Below are 18,821 nucleotides of genomic sequence, written 5' to 3' on the forward strand. Positions count from 1 at the left end.
TTCTGATTGCTAAAAAAAATTGGGGAAAAAAAGCAAAGTGCATTAATATCAGACATCCCCAGCAACTTCACCCTAGGACTCCTCCCTGCTGTCTGTCACGTATCTTTCAAAGCCAGCCTTGCGGAGAAAGCCACCTGCTCCCACTCCCCTTAAATCCTGCCTGTGACCCCCAGACCACACACTCACGCTCCTCTCTGCCAGGTGCCCCATGAAGAAGAGAACTGTGCCTTCCACTGCCGTGGCATCACAGGATTCTCCGGTTCAGCTCACTGGGGACCACCCTCTCCTGTTTAGCAAGCCTAGGAACTCTTAGACCCCCCGCCTTCTTCCGCCTTCACACTCACTCCTTTGGGGACAGAGGAAGGCACATGGGTGCCAGACACCCTAAGGGGTGCTGGGAAAACCTCATCCACCTCCTCTTCAGGGGAGATATTCAAGGCCACCTGCAAAAGCCATGACCTGCTCACTCAAGCTTTCTGACAAATTCCTAATGCGATTTGTGCTAAATGGAAGCCATCAGTTTTCTGTAACATGTAGTTGCTAAAATGCCTATAATTTACTTCAAAAATACTTCAGTCTATATGCACAGGATGTTAGTGTGTGAATCCCAGTCGAGGTGGCCTCACAGGGCCTTGGTGGGGTGCGTGCGTGTGCACACACGCGCACACAAGACACGGCACACAGATCTCCGTCCTCCTCTTCTTCTAAGGCCACGAGTCCCATGATCAGGGCCCCACCCTTGGGACCTCATTCACCCTCAGTTAACACCCAAAGGCCTACTCCAAAAGCAGTTACACTGGGGCTGGGGCTTCCACATTTGAACTTGAGGGTGGGGAGGGGGACACATTTAATTCACAGGAGTTACCTGCCAGTAAAGTCACCCTGGAAAATGCTTTCAGAAGATAGCCCTATCTAGCCAGGCACTGCCCAGCACGGGAACAGGTCTCTGTTTCTTAGCTTGACCAGCAGCCTATGGGCTCTAAGTAGCTGGCTTACACACAGGAGGTGCTGACTAAATGGTCCACTCAACAATGGATGAACATGCTGCTCTTCAAACCCCAGAGCAGGCCCCCGGCCAGCCACACACCCAGTGGAGGCCTCAGGAGCTGGGTCAGCGGGGGAAGCAACGGCAGGTCCAGGTCTCCACTTCACACTCATCCACGGGGGGAGCTCCAGGCAAGAGGACTCACACTTTAATCACACACACTTATCCTTACAGTGCCCCTGGCCTGTGGGGTTGAACTGACGTATGCCAATCATGATGGAGTACTTTTCTGCCATTATACCTTAGGTCACTAGCAACTCATCAAAGTGAAAAAAGAGTTGAAATTGTAGCCGAGAAGTTGGTCTCTACTGTAAGTGATAGCAAATAAAACCATTTTTGCAGAGACACTATCTGTAAGACACTCCTTGAAAAACATTTAGACCTAAAGACACATCAATGAACAGTCAAACTATTTTAATCTCACTCCGTCCCCAGCCTTGGTTCCTACACTTGCTAAAAATGACAGGTCACTGAGATAATTGCCAGGTGAGCCAAATCCCACCAGGGGCATAGTTGGTGGAGAGCCAGCAACTGTGCAGGTGGTCAATTAAGCCAGTCCCTCGCCGCTCCCTCCCAGCCGAGGCAGCCGTTCCCAAAGCCACAGGACTGCTCAGCAACCTCTAAAAATAATCCCCACCGCCGTGTGGTCTGTAAGAACGGAAAGCAACCTTGACCTAAGCCTTGAGAGTGATGTGAGATAAAGCTAATGCTTTAGAAGCGACTTCAGTCACAACAGCCAGATACCTACAGATACTGTTGTAGCTGTGTTTTCCTACACCATACACCCCCCCCCCCACATACACACACACTTACTTCTGGGGCTTAATATAAAATAATGTGGAAACCCATATAACATGCTTAAAATAATGTGAAAATGCACTCAGCAGAAAATGTACGGGACCCATTGCAACCACACAGCTGCCACTACCAATGCCATGAATGCCATAATCTGGGGTCGCTTTCAAACCAGCCCCCAACAGGGTCCACCCGGGTCAGTGCCAGGCCAGCACCTACAAGGCCTCTCTAATTAAAGTTTACTCATAACACAAATCTCTTGCATTATACATCCGAATTCTTCCCTTCAGGGTGAACAAAAACAGAACCTCTGGCCACTTTCAGCACTGCTACAGGAGGTACACGCAGCATTACCCAGATGAATACCCCTCACAGGCACTCAGCTCAAATACTGAAGTGTGGAGGTTCCTCCTCCCAGAGCCCCACCGCCCTTCCATGCTCCTTCTCACTTTCCATTGTTAGAGCGTCCACAAGGCAGTGCGGAAGCCCCAGCTGTCCTGCACTCTCAACCATAACACAGCAACACTGCAACACTCAGGGCAGCTCTCCGCGGCTCGCTTTGCCTCCTCTTCCCCGAGCAGAGGGCATCAGGGCCAGAGCCCACCCTTGGTAAAGGCATCTCCTTCCAGGGGTGGGCTGCCTGGGGCCTGGCCCTCCCTGCTCCCACAGGAGAGGGCCCGTCAGCGTCAGCGGAGGCAGCACAGAGTCAAGAGAAAGGACCCAAGCAGCCTACCTGTAAGTGGACAAAAGAGAAGACGACCCTGGAAAGAAAGAGAAACCGCAGGCACTTCCTTGCTTCCTTTGTTTTGCTGAGAAATCACAGATCCCTCAGGGGAAAAATCCTAAGGCCTCAAAGGTGTTGGTACAATCTCAAGCTTTTCTAATAACAGCTGCGAGGAGTAAAGACAGAGCGTGGAGGAGGGTAGGGCGTGAACAGAGGCTCGGCTCGCTCTTGCACCATCACAGATGATGGCAACGCATCTCCCAGCTTTCATTCACAATAAGCAATTAATCTAGAGTGACGTTTGGACTCCAGCGCTCAGTCTCATAGCTTGGCTTCAAATGGTTAACTCATATTAATACCAGATTGTTTCATATTTTCATACTTCAGTGTGAACAACACACTATATATATAAACACACACAGGATATATAAATATATAAAACAATTTAGGAAAAACTGTGTTGTCCCAAAAAGAAAATGAGGTTTTTAAGTCGTGTTTAAGAAATATGTCAGTTTCTACATGAAAACCCTCTGAACACTGTCCTCTGCCACTAGGACTCACGCTATGTGCTGAGTCACTTAAACCACGCCCGGGTTAATCCATGCTCTGTTCATTTGTAAATTAAAGGGTAAAAACCACCTCTTGGTTCCTAATTACTTCCTTCAAGGAAGAAGAAAAGAAAATGAAGTCTTCTGCTCTAAGTTTGTGGTCCTTCCGGCAATGAGGCAAAGCCTCTAGATGGCTCCAGAAGGTATTTCAGATCTGAACTTTTCATTCACAAAAGCACTGCTGTGTTTTTGAGATTACCCAGTAAATTCTGCAAAATCAAAATTGTGTCCTGTTGTCAGGCACGGACTGACAAAACTCGAGGCAGGCGCAAAGCCTCGCAGACTGGTCCACCGTTATCACATCCTACAAAAATCTACCCTTTGGCCGATATTCGGCTTCGGTAGTTACAGGACTGACGGAACAAAGTGCTCTCTGCTGTTGTCACGCGCGATTCTAAGGAGGAACACACACACCGAGGACCAAGTACAGCGGCAGCAATGAGCTGAAGAGCAGGCTGAGGACAGCCTTCTAGAAGGTGAGGACTGTAGCCAACCAAAGGCTGTCCCAGCCAGCACCTCTGTTTCTTCATTCACATGTCAGGTGTGTGCTAGCAGCTACACCACTGCGTTGGACACCTGTATCCCACGCTGGACTGCCTGGGTTCCAACACGGGCTCCGTGCTCCATGCCAGCTTCCTGCTAATGCCCAACCTGGGTGGCTCCGAGTCGGGTCCCCAGTACCACCTGAGATCTGGATTGAGTTCACAGCTCCCAGCCTCAGCTGTTACGGGCATCTGGGGAACCAACCAGAGGATGGGGGCTCTCTTTCTCGGTCTTTTTGCCTTTCAAATAGAGAAAATATAAATAAGACAAAAAATAAGCTAAGAAACAGGGCACCTCAAGATGGAAAGTTGCTTTGTTTATCCAATTTAAATAAGAAAATATGCCATTTTTATCCTGTATTATTTACAGGTTTCTCAAGCAAAATATAGTATGGCTTTTGAACTAATGATTTATGTAGTAAGTCTTCAGAAAACTCTGTATTTTTCTTACAGATAATAATTGAATTTTTAAAAGTGGAAGCGTACTTTTCAAGGATAACAACACCCACTCAATTTGCTAGCCCAGAATTCACTGCGTTTCTGACGAGAAGTTTACGGAGAAAAGGTCTTTCTTTCTCTTCAGTTCCCAGTTTTCCCGAGACTGAGCTGCCGGTCACGTGAAGTTGTTTGCGTTTCCAAGCGAAGGGTCCAGATACTGAAGTGCTCCTCAGCTGACCTGTGAGTTCTCAGAAAGCAAAGTATTTACGCGTGAGTTGTACCATGTCATCAGCTTGCAGCTCTCTGTAGGTTACTTTGTAATACGCACTGTACTTAAAAGGAACACAACTCACAAGCTTATTCGTGGCCATTTTGTTTACCATTGCAAAATCTTGGACTGTCCACACCTGAGACAGTAGGCAAATAAAACACACACGTGATAGACACGGAGTACCAAGCCGCTGGGAGACCAGCATAGGGCAGCTGTCTGTGAACTCAGCCAGCAGCAGCTTACTGCTCACTGGGAAAGCATCTTGGGCTAAGGCACCCTACGTACCCAGCCAGGGAACATCACAGCCGAGCAGCACAGCGCACACTGCCGAGGGCGGGACACGCACCCTTGTGACCTCAGGGAGGCTTAAGCTGCCCTTGCCAAGCACGAAGAGGAAGCACTATGCCATGGGTCACTAGCCCAGCAATGACCAGAATGCAACATTTGTTATGCTTCCTACTGAATGGATCTTGCTCTCATACTCCCACGGAGCCGGAAAATGATCGACTGAAACATCGACGTCAGGAATTACGTGTTTACCCCTTCGTGTAAGACAGAAGGGGATTCTAGGACATTGCTCCTGCAGCTAAATAATTTTAGTGTGTTTACATGTTGTAGGGGAGCCTCATGAAATAACTGGAAAGCCGCTGCCTTTAAGAGTGCTTCCAGGGAGGGGGTACAGTAGGAAGCTCGAGCTCTCTCATCCCGAATCTGTGAGCATCTCCCTCTGCAGCTACTCACAAGCTCTCACTGGGCCTACCCAATCCTCTCATGGAAACCACAGCGAGAATAACCCCCGTGTTCTGGGCACTACTACTGCAGTGTCACTATGGTTGTCGCTTGGTTAAGGCGCTGTGCCACTAGGGAGCTCTAACAGGTTGTACTTTTGAAAAGGCACATGCCCTGGTGGATCACCCTGGACACCCAGAAGCCAACGGACCTGACCACCCAAGCCAGGAGCAGTGGCTTCAACGTGAATGACCTGCAGGGTACCGATCACAGCTACTCTCCAAACCATTCACGCAGCAAGCATTTAGACAAGTAAGACACACTTGGTCTCTCCAAACAGTACACGAGAATGTGGCAAACGCAAGATGTGCCTCACTCAATGCACTGACGGGCCAGAGGAACGGGGAAAGACTGTTAAATGGAAGAGCTGTGACAAGCAAGGCTCCCTACAACAAGACTGCCTTGTGAGACAGTCTTGAAAATGCACAGGGGAACTCCAGGCTGACAGGCAGTGCAAAGGGGGATTCTAGGTGCACAGAGCCGCTCTGAGCAGGAAGGGCCTAGTGCAGGCGGCAGGTGCAGAGAGTGCTCTGAGCCACAGCCTAGCTCAGGGTGGGGCTAGGCAGTGTGAAATCAAAGCACATCACAACAGCCTGTCTCTACCCAGACTCTACCAAGCACCTGAGCTAGGGGAGGAAGCAGAGCACACCCTTACGGCACCTCCAGGGGCTCCCTCGGGGAAAACGACTGAAATGATTTTACACAACTTGTGACCTGGACAGAGGAGCACAGGGAGTACGATATGTGGGCTAACAGTTTAAGTTGACTGTTAGCATCACTACTATGCTAATACTGTTACTAACTTAATTCCGTAATAAACTACACTGATATTTCAGGGAGTGACTCCCTTCTCAGGACACACTGCTTGCTGCCCCTCAACCTGTGCCTACTGTTCTCTCCAGCAGGAAGGCCTTCAGTGAACGCTCTAGCCGTCTGGCATATAACAAAAGCTTTAAAATCAGCATCTTCCTAACCAAGTAATTCCTCTCTAGTGAATTTAGACTAAGAGATGACAGAAGTGGACAAATATTTCACTGCGAGAATCGATCTTAGGACCTGCACTGTGGCATAGCAGGTAAAGCTGCCACCTGCAGTGCTGGCATTCCAAATGCACGCCAGTTCGAGTCCTGGCTGCTCCACTTCCCATCCAGCTCTCTGCTATGGCCTGGGAAAGCAGACGGCCCAAGACCTTGGGCCCCTGTACCCACGTGGGAGACTCGGAAGAATCTCCTGGCTTCCGATCGGCCCAGCTCCGGCCGTTGCAGCCATCTGGGGAGTGAACCAGCAGATGGAAGAACCCCCCACCGCTGCCTATGCCTCTCTGTAACTCTGCCTTTCAAATAAATTAATAAATCTTTTTTAAAAAAAGTCAATCTCCTATTAATTGCTAGATTGTACAGCTGCAAGTTAGGAGTGAAAACGTAAGCAACAACTTTAATCAAAAAATCCTGTAATAGGCTGCAGCCGTTGGAATGGTACTGTGGAAATGTATGTGCTTACAGGAAGAGGAATCTACACACTTTATAGTTCAGAAAGCAAACTCGAGATTGCAGAGCATTTCGAACATTTCTTTGTGAGACAGTTTGGGTAAATCAGATTTTTCTAGGAACTTTACCACTTCCCCCAAGCTGTCAAACTTATTAGCACGAACTTGTTGATCAATATCATTGTGTCATAGAAGTCATTTTTATTCATGACAGTTCGTACCTTCTCTCTCAAGAGACTGCTCATCTTTTCAAAGAATTCCGTTTTCTTTCCATTTTTCTCTCTTTTCTATTTCCAATCCTCCTAGGAACATGGGTACGTTCGCTCTTCTACCGTCCTAAGACATATGCTAAGCTCTGGAGTTCCTGCTCCTTTCCCCTCGCTGTAAACAGTTCAGGATGTAAACGTCATTACTCAGGTCTGCACTTCTCAGCTTACGTTCTGTCGCCTCTCTCCTGCCTACCTCTGTCTTTGAGTTGATCTCTTATTTCAATACTTCATTCCATGAAGAAGTTGGCTCCCAATGTCCTGCTCTGTGGTGTATTTGCCCTGGCCAGCCTGCAGTTTTCATCCTGGTCCTTTCCCACCTGCTGTGACCTTGGCGTGGACGTCCTTCTTCCTGAGACAGCTGCTCGCTGTAGGACGAGGGGAGGGGGGCCTGGGGGTTTTCCCACCAATGCGCCCAGCATAGGCTCACCCTCACCCCTAGTGCTACACTGGATCTGAAATGGCTCCGGCCCTTTGCCCACCAAGAACAGTAACTGCAGAGCTGACGCCCACCAGCTGTCTTTCCCCAGCCTGGCACCCCGGAGCAGGGCAGTGTGCCCAAGGACGCGCTCCTTCGGCTCCACTGCTGCTACCCCAACGGGTCTCTCATGCCCTAGGGACCTGCGGACGCCTGTCTAGGGGGGCTGAAGGTCCAAGCAAAGGATTGGAGGTTTGGCCTCTGGGGTTCTGCGGGAAAATTTTGGAAGGTTCTAAGTATGGTTAAGATCCACGGGCCCATGTTTGCACTCAGATTACTTCCACAGCTGGGCCTAGACATCACTTATTTAGCACTAATCATTCACAGCCTGTGTTTCAGATTACGCTCCATTTCCTGGGTGCTCTGCATCGTCACCTGTTTGACACTCCCTTTTTTTTTTTTTAAGATTTATTTATTTATTTATTTGAAAGGCAGAGTTACACGGGGGGGGGGGGGGGGCGGGGAGGAAGTCTTCCATCTGCTAGTTCACTCCTCAAATGGCCATAATGGCTGGAGCTGGGCCTATCCAAAGCCAGGAGCCAGGAGCTTCCTCCGGGTCCCCGACATGGGTGTGCAGGGGCTCAAGGACTCGGGCCATCCTCCACTGCTCTCCCAGGCCATAGCAGAGAGCTGGATCGGAAGAGGAGCAGCCGGGACTCGAACCAGCGCCCATATGGGATGTTGGCACTGTAGGCGGTGGTTTTACCCGCTATGCCACAGCGCCGGCCCCGACACTCCCATCTTGATCAGGCCTACTTTGAACGTCACTTGGTTTCTCTGTCTTCAGTCCCTCCAATCCGCAGAGGTTGCTGCCACCTCCTTAACATGTGACACTGGTCACCTGCACCCATGAGACACTTCTGACGCCCTGAGGTCCTCCAGGCGTAACCCCAGTGGCATGACTTAGGCTTGCCTTCCCAGCCTCGTCTTCCCTGCAACACTCCCTTAGCCTGACGCCAGAACGTCGCCACTCCAGGCCCCAACCACACGTGCCTCACTGAGTATGTGTGTGGAAAATCACCCCTGGGAAACCCGCTGTCAGGTCAGGACACCCCGTCCCCTTCTCGATCTGCAAGTGCGATCCCGGTTGCAGGAGTCCTTACTCCTCTGCAGTTTGTTTTGTGGGCAATGCCAGTCTGAAAACTTAAATTCTTCACTTCAGGCGGCGTGCTATTCCGAGCAGGGTAACGAAATCTCCAGCCACCCTGCTGCACGCTGCCTGGAGTGGGACTCGTTGCCTGTTCAGCGTCTCCATGCTGCACGTATCGCCCACCTGTTATCAGATGTTTTCATTGTCAAATCAACTATGATGTTACTGCGGTGCTTGGGTTCAAGAAATGTAGTCTGATACTGCTAAGGTTTCACGCGCCAGTGGGGGCGGGGAGTGTCTCGGAATGCACCCCTGTGGATGAGGGGGCTGCTGAGACAGACTTGTCTCCCCCGCCACACCCTATCGCCTCAAGGCAGGATCGCCGAGCCCGTGGACCTGTGATGTCTGTAGCTCCAGCCGCAGACATCAGCCCCTGTGCGGACCCCCTGTGCGGATCCTCTAGCAGAGAGCACAAACAGCATAATTTCCACCAGGAGTGATAACTGGGAGACCTCACCTGTTCCCTGTGAAACCCAGCACTACGGGGCATCTTCTCAGGAGCTTCCCCCACCTCTTCCCTCCCCACCCAGTTAAATTGGAGCCTAAGAGTCCTGCTTTGCATGATAAGCACAGGGAAGCCCGAGGTGCGGGCTGGCTGCCGCCATCACAAAGAGCAAACCTCTGATCAAACCTCTGATCGGCAGTGCCTCCTCCTCTTACTACTACCTTGACCTAAATCAGCAGCGTTCATCTCCGGCTGGTGTGGAAAGTAATTCTTGTGTGTGAGTAAGGAAACACCGCTAGGCAGTAATAGCAAGTAGCCTTGGATGTGTGTTTTATAGTTTCTTTTCCCTGTACCCACCTGTTTCCTATAATAAACATGTATTTGATAATTTTTAAAGATAATTAACAATATTTTAAAAGATGACTTCTGCGAATACCCTATGGTTCTCTCATATGTGCAAAATAAATATGTCCAGCAGATGGTGCAAAAACCCTAATCCAGAACTAAAATAGCTTTTAAAAAAGAAAAATAGGCCTTCCTACCTCAAGAACACCAGGTGCAGGGCACCCTTGGAATGACAAAACAGAATTATTCTCTCCCTTAAGAACCATTCATTTACTTCCGGCTCAGTGAAAGCAGACTCCTCTCAGAGGTGAGGGCCTCTGTGACGGGAAACCCAGAGCCTGCGGGGCCACACAGGCCAGGTGGAGGAGTCACCAGGCGTGGACAACAGGGAGTCGGCATGTCGCCAGCCCCAGAAAGGGCGCTGCCCATCAGGTCATCCACCAGCTTTCAAACATGGTTTTAAAGATTTTTCTCTACATTCAACTCCAATACACGAAGCCAACCCAAGGGGAGCTGTCTCACCCAAATCAGGATGGGGAGGGCAAGAGCCAGGCAGGGCCTTCTCCTTGTCCCCGGCCGGCCCAGCCCTCCCGGGAGGGGTCCTAGCCAAGAAGTGGTGACACCTCATCAACACCTGTGGGACCCAGAAGACACCTCCAAGAGGTCCCTGGCAGGGGAGGCACCGGGGGAGAGCCGGGAACCCTAACCCAGGAAAATATTTTTCTTTTGCCTCTGAGAAAAGGAATGCTCAGAGGAGGAGAGCTGCCTACCAAAAACACCCAAAAAGACAAAAATTACTACTTTTGAAGACAGCATCAATGAGGACATTGGAGCTACACCCACATATTCGTGCTAATGCTTTTCACAAATGTGGCATTCGAAATTGGAATTTTCACGTGTGCAGGGTTGGAGTTTGGCGGTGTGGTTAAGAGGCTGCTTCAGAAATGTCCCCAGCCCATATCCAAGCTCCCGGGCCCGAGGCCTCTGCTCCAGCTTCCTACGGAAGCGCACCCTGGCATCGGCAGGTGATCCCCCGAGTACTCGGATTCCTGCCACTCACCTGAGAATCCTGGCGGGAGATCCTGGCTCCTGATTTCAGCACGGCTCAGCCCTGGGTGTGACTGGCATTTGGGGAATGAACCAGGGGACCAAGGGATGCGAGGTCTCTGTCTTTCAAACAAATATTAAATTTTAAAATAATTCATAATGTAAATACATTTCTGACATTTATAATTCTGATATTTATAATACTCATTGATAATTTACACAACCATAAAGTGGTTGTATACGGTTTATGGGAACTAAGGAACTCAGTATTTCAGTGAGCGCTACACTTCGATCAACTGGAGCCAGCGCTGTGGCACAGTGGGCTGAGCCTCTGCCTGTGGCACCCGCATCCCGCAAGGGCGCCGGTTCGAGTCCCGGCTGCTCCCCTTCCGACCCCGCGCTCAGCTAAGACCTGGGAAAGCAGTGGAAGGTGGCCCGAGCGCTTGGGCCCCTGCACCTGCGTGGGAGACCGGGAGAAGCTCCTGGCTTCGCCGCCACGAACGCGCGTGGGAGGCCTGGAGGAAGCCCCTGCCCGGCCCCTGGGGAGCGAACCCGCGGATGGACGACCTGCCCGTCTCTCCTCCCCTCTGCTTCACAGAAAGTCCATACCCATCAGACGGCCTCAGGTTCCGCGGCGTCTGCAGTTCCCAGAGATGCGGCCATGCAGACAGACGGCCCAGCCGCCAGGCCGCCCTTTCTCATGGAAATGCCCCGGCGGGCAGGCTCCCCCGCCGGGCCTGAGGGCTCGCCGCGGCCCGCAGCGCCCGCCCGCACGGCCTCGGCCCGCGGCGCCAGGCCCCGGACGTTACCCCGACCTGGGCTGCACGCGGCCGCCGCGCCCCCGGGCTCCACCCCGCACACCGCGCTCCGCCGGCAGGGGGCGCCCGCGCGCTCGGGGCAGGAGGGGCGGGGCGAGGCGGACTTCCGCTTCCGGTCCTTTCCCGACTGCTTCTGTGTCTAGGTCCTGGGCTTAGCCTCAAACTGACCACAGCTGAGCCCAGTGTGTGCCCCCGAGAGGACAGCGCCCGCCGGCCGAGCCCCTCAGGGCAGCGCGTGCGGCGCCCGCTCCCCGCGGGTCTCGGGCCTGCGCCAGGGGAGCCCAGCCCGCCGCCCTGCACCTGTTGATGGCGGCTCCTGTTTGTCCTCTCGGTTCTCCGCTGCCCGTTAGTACTGAGTTCACGCCGTGCACACACGGCCTGGCTTCTGAGTTCCTGACCGACGCCGGAGTCCCGGGGAACAGGTTCCCCAGGTGGCCGCGGAGCTGCGGCCGGCGGTGCCTCCCGGGCTGGGCAGCGGGCAGTGCGGGCTGCGGCCGGAGGGATGGGGCGGCCCGGGCATCCCCGGGGGCACTGGAGGCCCAGACGGACAGGACTACTCCCGAGTTAGGAGGAGCTTCGTGTCAAAGCCTCTCGGCCCTTGGTTACCAGTTCACAGCTTCACCAGGTCTCCAGGGAGGGGATCAGGGCGATGTTGGGCAGGACAGAGTCTGGACTTGAAATACCGGCACCTGGGCGAAATGGAAGAGACCAGCAGGTCTCGCACTCCCTGCTCCAAGGCCTCCATGCCGCAGATTCTAACCTTTGCTTTATTCCCCAGCCGAGGGGAAGCTTCTTCATGAGCTGTATAACTCAGGACACGTTTGCTTTTCCTTTCTCCAAAACTCATTTTTCTTTTTCTTTTTTTTAAATATTTATTTGAAAGAGAGAGAGAGGTGGAGACAGAGAGGTCTTTCATCCGCTGGTTCACTCCCCAGATGGCCGCAATGGCCAGAGCTGTGCTGATCCGCAACCAGGAGCCAGGAGCTTCTTCCGGGTCTCCCACGTGGGTGCGGGGGCCCAAGGACTTGGGCCATCTTCCACTGCTTTCCCAGGTCACAGCAGAGAGCTGGATTGGAAGTGGAGCAGCCAGGACTAGAACCAGCACCCATATGGTGCCGGCACTTCAGGCCAGGGCTTTAACTGCTGCACCACAGCGCCAGCCCCTCCAAAACTCACTTAGCAACTTCCTAACAGTAAAATCTTTCTATCAGATACAAACAAGCTGGTCTGGGTTTTCGTCCAGACAGACCGTGTGGATGCACTGGCTCACAGGGGTATGTTGCGACAGAGACGGGTACTAATGCTGCATAGCTCAGTCCGTCACACAGAGCAACGTCAGCAGGTGCTGCTGTGCCCTGCTGACCACCTCTCCCATGGCACTGTGCTACTTCTCTTTGATACCTTCTCAGATGAAAACAAATTGTTCTCCTCTAAAACCAGAGAAGACACACACACACATTATGTCTTATATATGTATATACACAGATACACAAATAACCTTTCCAAAAAGGTTAGGCTTTTAAGAATAAAGCATGGGTAGGAAGCTTCTATTAAAAAGCCTATAATTTATTATTTTGACATTGTAACCCAAGAATATCCATTTAAAAAACAGGAACAGATAAAATTTACCCATGTTTTTCTCCAGTGAAGTAGTTAAAGGAAGTGATGATGTGTACCTATCAGAGTTTTTCTGCTTGCCTCCATTAAATCAAGATACTAACATTCAAGAATATTTAGCAGGGCTGGCATTGTGGTGTAATGGGTTAAGCTGCCACTTGCAATGCTGGCATCCCTTACAGGGGCCAGTTCGAATCCCACCGCTCCATTTCCATTAGGTTCCTGCTAATACACCTGCAGAAGCAGTGCCCAATCCTTGTCCCCTGCACCCACACTGGAGACCTGGAAAAAGCTCTTGGCCCTTGGCTTTAACCTGGCCCCATCCTGGCTATTGCAGCCACTGGGGAGTGAACCAGCAGATGGAAGATCTCTCTCTCCCTCCCTCTTGCTCTCTGTACCTCTGCCTTGCAAATAGAATAGAATAAACTTTTTTAAAAAAAGAATAAACAGCTATTTATCAGGTATTGTATATACACCACTTCTAGACTTACACACCAGTTATCACCAGTTAAGTGAAATGGAAACCCTTTACCGTAGCATGGAGTAAGTCAGGTTGTTGCCACTGTGACTGTATTATATAGATATATAAAGATCTTCCCCAAAAGGACCTTATGTAAAATTTTAATAACTTCAGAAGTATAAATGCTATAAATTCATGTCTTTCAGGAAAACTTTACTTCAAATTGTAATGATTTCCCTTTCTTTTACATTAATGTGCTTAATTTTGAATATAAAAATGTTAAAGTTTCTAGTTCCTGTGATGATGTAAGTTTGAAAATATTGACTGAAATATAAAATTCAGCTTTTTAGGACAACTTGTACTTCCACTTTGGGCTTATTAAAATACTTAGTGGGTAACTTGGGACTGTGGCCATCACTATCACCATCACCAACTTTGAAAGAAAAGAGTGGTTGGGATAAAAAAAGTGGTTGGAAAGAAAGTTGTATTGCAGTCCTGGGGTGTGCCTGTAGCCTAGCAGTTAACTGATGGCGTCCCATATGGCTGTATGTGGGTTCAATACCTGGCTCTGGCTTTTGACTTCAGCTGCCTGCTAATGCAGATGCTGGAGACAGCAGGGACAGCTCTAATAAATGGATCCTTACCTCCCAAGTGGAAAGCTTGGATTAAGTTCCCAGCCCTGGGTTTGACCCCACCCAACCACCAACTGTTGTGGATGTTTGGAGGATGAAACAGTAGATGGTGGGAATGCGCTCGCTCACATGCAGTTCTCTGCCTCTCGCATAATAGTAAATGTATTGTAGATCGAACAACAAATAACTTTATTTTTAAATTTATTAATTACAAACCTGTAGAAAGTTGACTTTTTGTAACAGTAACTTTTTGTCTTGAACCATTAAGACAACTTGAACATCTGATGTGTCGTCACCCCTTGATGAATATTTCTAACCAAGGATATTTTCTTCATAAATGCGACACTACGATCAAAGCCAGCAAATTAATTTCCAATACATTTCTGATATCTGAATCTCAGCTCGATTAAAGTTTTTCCAGTTGCCCCCGTGACATTCTTCATACACAAGGATCTGACTCAGAATCTCACATTGTTGTCTTTATCTTTAATCTCCATGCGGTGCAAGCCCTCCGTCTTTCCTTGACTCTCATAACCTTCTCACTTTTGGAGAGGACTCTGTGTCATTTCATCTTATGAAATGGAGAATTTGTATTTAGCCCATCATGATGATCTTAACACTGATAAGCCAGGCTTTTCCAAAATTGTTAGCTACTCATTTTCCCTTCATTCAGAGTCAGGATTTTCTGAAAAAGTACTTTTAAATTATGAAAATATCGTTTTTGCCAACAAAATTTGAGTTTATTCATTTTAGGTAAATAAGAAAAGTCATCATTTCTTATTTTATTCCCTTATTGTCTTTATCATGCCGCTCAAATTTTCCCAGATTTGGCCAGTGGGGGAGGGGTCCCCTTCAAGTTGATCCCTGTGCCCTTGTGATATGTCCCCATCGTTCTTTGAGGACTTCCTCTTTTTTTTTAAGATTTATTTATTTGAAAGTTGGAGTTACACAGAGAGAGAAGAGAGGCAGAGATAGAGAGAGAGGTCTTCCATCCGCTGGTTCACTGCCCAATTGGCTGCAACAGCCAGAGCTTCACCGATCCCAAGCCAGGAGCCAGGAGCCAGGAGCTTCTTCCGGGTCTCCCATGTGAGTGCAGGGGCCCAAGGACTTGGGCCATCTTCCACTGCTTTCCCAGGCCATAGCAGAGAGCTGGATGGGAAGTGGAGCAGCCGGGTCTTGAACTGGCACCCAAATGGGATGCCAGCACTTCAGGCCAGGGCATTAACCCACTGCGCCACAGCACAGGCCCCTTCCTTGCGTTTTGGTTTTAAAAGATGTTCCATTTCTAGTTGTCCCCGTGCCCCAGCCCTGAAATCAGCTGTTTCTCCCAGGAGCCCTGGTCTCTCAGTGAAGGATAGCAGTCAGAGAATGGTCTGGACACCAGCCATGCCCAGTGTTCTTAGGGCTGTCTGAGCACCGGCTGTTGTAACACACCACCACCGATGAGGGCTGAAGCAATGGACATGTCTGTATCACCACTCTGGAGGCTGGGAAAGCCACACTCAAGAGGCAGACAGACTGGGTTCCTGGTGAGGGCTCTCTTCCTGGCTTGTGTATGGCCATCCTGTCACTGTGTGCTCACGGGGACTGTCCACAGAACACGCGTGTGAGGAGAGAATGCTCTGGTGTCTCTAAGGGCAGTAATCGCATCACGGTGGTCGTGGTCTCACCTTGGAGGTTAGAGCTCACACAGGTGAATCTGGGGGAGACAAGTCAAGCCCTGACAAGGTGTTGGTGCTGCCAGACACTCCTGGTGGAAAAGCTAGGGTCTCCATCTAAGTGTGTCTGTAGAGAGGGATCAGAACATAAATCCACGCACACACAGGTATTACACACTTGATATAACTGCAAACTGGGCACCATGAGTCTACACCAGTGCTGCAATTCCAACCTCAAGAGTTCATCCTAATCCCGTCCTTTTGAATGTCTTCTCCAAGTGCAGAAACCTGGATCCTGTCATCATTTTATGTGTTTGTTGTCTGATCCATACCCTCCTGGTACCAAGATCCCATCTCTGCCTCTCATCTCTCCAGTGTGGACGCCCTCCTCACCCTCCTCTGGCTGCAGTGCATCATGGTAGGCCACAGTTTTCCCCCCAAATCCAGACTCCCTCCTTACCCAACAAGGATGTGAACCCCCTTTCTCATTAGATGCTCTCCTCACCCTGCTTGGCTCTGGCTTGCCGTCACTGGGCGGCCTGGACTCTGAGGGCCTGTGTGAGCTCCTCTCTCTCTGGACTCCTTCCTCTCCTGCCCGTCCAGGATCAGGGGCCCCCACAGCTGCCCTCGGCTCACCCTGGAGTAAATGCCAACCTGCTCTGGTTCTGGAGGGCCCAGATACCCTGAGGATGTGGGTAGTGACCATGATCTTCACCCATCTTGCTGCAGTCGAGAGGCAAGTGAGCCAGAGGCCACACTGACTTCGAATGCTGACCATGCTGTGTAAGTGTATGTAGGAGGATTCCCGTTTACCTGTAAGCCCCTCTTAAGGCTTTGCTTGGGACATCGGAATCCCGCTAAAGTTTGGATGGCAAAAAGGTGCATCTACTGGAGTGAAGAGGGAGACAGGTAGAGCAGCCAAGAGGAGCAGCCTTGTAAACCTTCTCTCACTCGGAGCCTTCACTGCGCCTCCGATTGGCCCCAGAGTCCACACAGATGACCTTGAACCTCAGACTGCAGCACTTGTGCTTCAACTGCACAGCAACAGAGGAGAATCAGTGATCGGCTCTGAGCAGGAGGGAGCATAGGACTGTGAGGAAAATTTTCATTCTCTAATTACCAAACTGAAAAACTCATGAGTATGTTGTAAATCTTGTTAGCTGGTTTTAGGATGAATGGTATAAAGTGAACAGTTGAGTAGGAAACTTTGTTTCTTAGTTGGGACGTTAACAGGTGAGCTAGATTCATTGGTGAAAAAAGTATTTATGCCATTTTGATAAATCCACCCCAGTGTTACTGCCTTATTGCTATCACAGCAATCAATCAGTAATTACTTGTTTTTATAATAAAGTGTAAGGCAAGGTAGAATAAAGTACAATGCCTGTCTGGAGCCAGCGCTGTGGCGCAGTGGGTTAACACCCTGGCCTGAAGCGCCGGCATCCCATTTGGGTGCCGGTTTGAGACCTGGCTGCTCCACTTCCAATCCAGCTCTCTGCTATGGCCTGGGAAGGCAGTGCAGGATGGCCCAAGTCCTTGGGCCCCTGTGCCCACATGGGAGACCCAGAGGAAGCTTCTGGCTCCTGGGTTTGGATCAGCACAGCTCCAGCCGTTGCGGCCAATTGGGGAGTGAAGCAAAGGATGGAAGCCTCTCACTCTCTCTCTCTCTCCACTTCCACCTCCACCTCCACCTCCACTCCACCTCTCCTCTCACTGTGTAACTCTGACTTTCAAATAAATAAACCTTTTAAAGTACAGTGCTTGTCTGGAGTAAACAAATACACTCACCAAGTAAGAAAAAATAGATATCATTCAAAATTCTTTGTTATATTTAGAGAAATTTACTATTTGGCCATTTGATTTTGCAGACACTAAAATATGATGGGACTTGAATTTTCTTTTTTCTTTTTATTAGATAGGCAGAGTTAGACAATGAGAGAGAGGCAGAGAGAAAGGTCTTCCTTCCGTTGGTTCACCCCCCAATGGCCGCTACAGCCGGCACTCTGCACCGATCCGAAGCCAGGAGCCAGGTGCTTCCTCCTGGTCTCCCATGCGGGTGCAGGGCCCAAGCACTTGGGCCATCCTCCACTGCACTCCCGGGCCACAGCAGAGAGCTAGACAGGAAGAGGAGCAACCGGGACTAGAACCCGGCGCCCATGTGGGATGCCGGCGCTGCAGGTGGAGGATTAACCAAGTGAGCCATGGCGCCAGCCCCAGGGACTTGAATTTTCAGCACACATTCTTGAGAAACCTGCCTTGTGCTTTCCTAGCAAGGTCCATTGTGCTTGGCATCCCTGACTCAGGGGCCCGAGCTGCCCAGGCTGAGTGCCAGCCTCCATGTGCAGAGAACACAGGGGCAGACAAGCTTGTGGGCAGGTGGGATGGACCGACGATGAGGAAACACAGGACAGCATCTCCACATAACAGCTGAAGACATGGGGCTGTGCTGCACCCTAAAAAGCACATTCCTAAGTAATAAAAATAAAATCTCTGTTCTACGGCCCACGGCCAAGCCCACGTGGCTGTGCTCTGCTCTGTCCACATGGTGACGTCATGGCCTCTCACTGAGAGTCAAGCAGAATCCTCGTGAAGTGAATGCAAAAGTGACCTTCTGTGCTGCATTTTAGTTTGTAGCTGCCTTGTTCTTTACAAGCCGTGAAGTGCACTGCCTTAAGCTTCTTTAAAGACTTTCGACACCCTGTTTCTTAATTCTCAGAGACTCACTCTGAGCTAAGCCAGAGATCTTTGTTTTACCCACATTCTACAAAAAGACAAGCAAGAAGATGACATGCCAAGTCTGGGTGGGAATGGTTTGCCGTAGCTGCCCTGTTGTAACCAGGAGCACCAGAACTGAGCTAATGCCATACCCTACGGCTGATGAACATGTTTTATTTTGTTTTTTAAAGAATTACTTTATTTATTTGAAATAGAGTTATAGAGAGAGGAAGAGACAGAGAGAGAGGTCCTCCATCCACTGGTTCACTCCCCAGATGGCCACAACAGCCAGAGCTGAGCCGATCTGAAGCCAGGAGCTCCTTCTGGGTCTCCCACGTGGGTGAGGGGCCCAAGGGTTTGGGCCATCTTCTACTGCTTTCCCAGGCCATAGCAGAGAGCTGGATCGGAAAAGGAGCAGCCGGGACTAGAACCAGAGCCCATATGGGATGCTGGCGCGTCAGGCCAGTGATGAACATGTTTAAAGTCAGTCCGCAT

The sequence above is a fragment of the Lepus europaeus genome, chromosome 4 (assembly GCF_033115175.1).
Source record: "Lepus europaeus isolate LE1 chromosome 4, mLepTim1.pri, whole genome shotgun sequence".
In the NCBI taxonomy this organism is placed as follows: domain Eukaryota; kingdom Metazoa; phylum Chordata; class Mammalia; order Lagomorpha; family Leporidae; genus Lepus; species Lepus europaeus.